We start from the raw sequence: 3,988 nt of genomic DNA on the forward strand, positions 1-3,988 counted from the left end.
TTCTGGGTGGGTTTCAGGCTTCATGTTTTTGGATCTGTAAATAGAGGGGGTTGGGCCCGAGGAGATAATCATTAAGGTCCCTTCCAGCTTTGCTATTCTCAGATTCCGTTTCCCTCCCAAGGGTCACCCGGAGCTCGCGCTGTCCAGCTCAGAAAGGGAGGGGTCTGCTGAGCACCTTTCCAAACAGAAGCACAATGGAAGTTTCAGGCAAAAAATCAGGAAGTTGCCCTAGAATTTCTTTTAGGCTCCTTCACAGAGAAAAGGTACTTGTTGAACTCTGGTAATTCCCAGACTTTCCTAGACACTTAGTTTATTCCAAAAATGACAGACACCAGGTTCAGGAGTATTGCGGGAGTCTTGTGGCTGGGTTTTGGCATAAAGCAAGTTCACAGGAACGCCCCCATGGTGGTAAATAAGGTGTGTGTTAGGAGATATCACCCATTTCAAGATTCTTTTTTACTTCCTGTTTCCCTCAATTTCTGCATACGTCAAATGAACATTCAAGCCTGTTGGTTTAATGGAAGAAGCCATTTTTTCATACTTATTCTGTGGCAGATTCCCCTTGGAGTCTGCCCAAACATTAGGTTAGCTGGGAAAGTGATGGGGCAAGGACAGGATTTCTTCCAGAAGTTTCCTGTGAGGACATTCTCGTTGTCTGAAATTATACTTTTTGTGTTCTTCTATTTTCTCATTTGTCCTTGTTTGTATCACTTAAAAAATTTGTCATATGGAACTGTCGTTTTTTAGGGGACAGGTACTAAAATGATGTTGAGTAACATTAAGTTAATCTCCTTAGCCTGGCAATTCGTCGTTCTAGTAAGTTAATTGGATTTTCTACTTAAATGTGGATAAACCCATTTATGCTGCAACATTTCTCAAGACAAGGTTGCTCTCTTCTCAGTTCTCTCGGGTACGAACTCCCAGGCATAAACTTCATTCACTCAAAGATGTTCCTACATCTTCGTAAATAACTCAGCAAGGGAAAATGACTTCCATGGTCCTATTCTGTTATTTCATTTTCAAATTTTGCTTCTAAGTATCAGAGATATAGTCTCCTTTTCCCCTGCTGGCTCTAAAGTGGGTCTTCTCTAATGAAGGGGGAGGAAGGTAAAATGACGCGGAGTTCTAAGCCTTCTGGGTCAGTGCTCCTCAGAACGCTAGTCCTGGGAAAGGTGTTTTCAAAGGGGAGCTCTGTGTCAAATGTGTTGGAAAATGCTACTGTCCTCAACAGGCACACTGTACTCTAATGCGTTAAAACTCTGAAAATTCATGCAGTAAAGTCATGTGTTCAGCTTTAACTCAGGCTTCCTCAACTTATCTGATCAAGAACATCTCTTTTTAGGGGGCCAGCCCCGTGGCCTATTGGTTAAGTTCAGTGCTCTCTGCTTTGGTGGCCCAGGTTCGCAGGTTCGAATCCCAGGCATGGACCTACACCACTCATCAGCCATGCTGTGGCAGCATCCCACATACAAAGTAGAGGAAGATTGGCACAGATGTTAGCCCAGGGCGAATCTTCCTCAGCAAAAAAAAAATTAAGAATACCTTTTTTTATATGATATCTTTTGCAACTGTTAGCAAATGGAGGAATAACTGTTCCATGGGACACATTTTGAGAAATGTTCCTTTCAGCCAAAAGATAGAGTTCACTGTCTTTTATTTAGCACTATATATATGTGTGTGTGTGTGTGTGTGTGTGTGTGCGTAAATATATATACTATATATTAGCATGTAATGGAAATGTCTCTGCTCTTTTCAGAATTTTAATAGGCAATAGACTAGGATGAGCACAGCTATGAAAAGATTTTCATGAAAAAAAATGTTAGAAAGAAACACACCAAAATTTCACCTGTGGCTATTGGTGGAAGATAGAATGACAGGTAATTTTTTTCTTCTTTCTATTTTTGTTTTCCCCATATCTTCCACAATGAACATGAATTATTTCTATATTTAGGGTGAAAAGCAAAATAAACTTTATTTTTAAAAAAGAATCAACATACAAGTTTCTTGTCTTTTCATTTGTGCTTCAGTGAATACATCCACCTCCTGCAGAGAAGCCATCAGATGATCCTCCCACTTCTAGTCATTTATCCTAGTTTTCTCGGGGTTCCATAGTACTTGTCTTCTAAGGTCCTCCATGTCTGTCCTTGGAGTATGGACAACTCCTTCAGATCTAAGAGAGGGTAAAGCAATTCACACACGGTGTGAGGATCCACCTCAGAGAAGGAAATGGCCCAATCAAGCCCACCACACTAAGTTGTTACTGGATCACGTGTCCATGAAGGAAAGGTTGGCATACCAGTCGGAATTCTTGCTTGCAACCAAAGAAAATCTCTCCTAGTTGACGTGAGTGGAAGATGAATTTACTGGAAGAGTGTTGCGCAGCTCACAGAATCAGTGGGAAGACTAGAGAGCCAGGCAATGAAAATGAATAAAAATCAAGGGAGGCGGGAACAGCCAAGATCTTGCCACAGGGATAGTCTGCCTAGGGCGCTGCCACTGGCGCTGTCAGGGCTGGATATTTGTCATAATGCTGCTAGGCTCTGAACATTCATTGGACATCCATTGCTATGCTTGCTGGCGCTCAAATCCACCACAGCTACTGCAAATGATGTCTGACCCCCTATAGGCTTCAGGTCCTGGATGACATGATGAGGCCTCTGATGGGCTGAGCCCAGGTGATGTGTTGGTTTCCTAGTTACTAGGGCAAAGATAGAACTCTCTGTCCTCTTTGGCTTCTAAAGTAGGAAGTGGAATCCTGCCTTCCCTCTATTCTGGGGTCCCCCCAAATGGGAAGGATGTTTAAAGGCTGGGCAGCCAGAATGACAAATATGTATAACATTTAGATATTCTGTCAAAGGGCTGCCAGGACCTTGGAGAGGCAGGGGCAAATCAGGGCCAGCCATGTTCAGAAGTGAACTCATCCTCCAGGAGCTGCATTTTGAATGGTTTTCTTGCAGCCTAGATTCCTAAGATGGCAAAGCTTCCACCAGATTTCTTGATCAGTTGACAGAAAATTCTGCCCCTCAGAATAACTGACTTCTCCTAATAAAACTCACACTAAATAACAAAATAAGAATCACCATCTTTCAGAGGAACCAGGAGGCAAATGTAGACTGTCCATCTGACTAGAGGACTAGAGTTTGTTGCTTACTGTCTGTCAGCCACACGGATTGACTGTCGGGCACTGACCGAGAGAGAGGAAGGAATAACAAAGCAGGAGAAGGATTTTTTCTCCGAAGAACTTACAGTTTAGGGAAGCTGACTAAATAGATTGAAAGGCCCTGTAAACACAGGGAACGAGAAAGGAATGGAAAGTGTAAACACGGATCTATTATTGACTTCCTTATTCGGGAACATATCTTTCTGCTTGCAAATGTCTAAATGTTGGAGTTGAGTCCAGATATGAAAAGATGAGGTCCAAGGAGAGAGTCAGTGCTGCTGTGGCTGCTGTCAAATTCTTAGACACCAGGCACAGGCCCAAAACTGGACCGTGTAGGAGAAAACTGATGGAGTTGACCGCTTTAGAGTTTGGAGTCTTAAGAGTGGAAATAGAAATCAGTGATTAAAAAATGAGAAAAATTCCTTTGTTGTGGAACTAACTTGGATATGCTCACCTCAGAGTAGGTAGATGTCATTTGAGAAATTCAGAAAGTTGACCTTATGTAATATCTATATTATTATAATTATCTTTTTTGTCGGGAGGAAGCTTGGCCATGAGCTAACATCCATTGCCAATCTTCCTCAGTAAAAAGAGGAAGATTGGCTTTGAGCTAACATATGTGCCCATCTTCCTCCATTTTGTATATGGGATGCCTGCCACAGCGTGGCTTGACGAGTGGTGTGTAGGTCCGTGCCTGGGATCCAAACCTGCGAACCCTAGGCCGCTGAAGTGGAGGGTGTGAACTTAACCACTACACCACCAGGCCAGCCCCCTTATTATAATTTTCTACAGTGAGTTGCTCCTCTTTTGCTTCTAGATGTCAGGACA

The sequence above is a fragment of the Diceros bicornis genome, chromosome 38 (genome assembly GCF_020826845.1).
Source record: "Diceros bicornis minor isolate mBicDic1 chromosome 38, mDicBic1.mat.cur, whole genome shotgun sequence".
Taxonomy (NCBI): domain Eukaryota; kingdom Metazoa; phylum Chordata; class Mammalia; order Perissodactyla; family Rhinocerotidae; genus Diceros; species Diceros bicornis.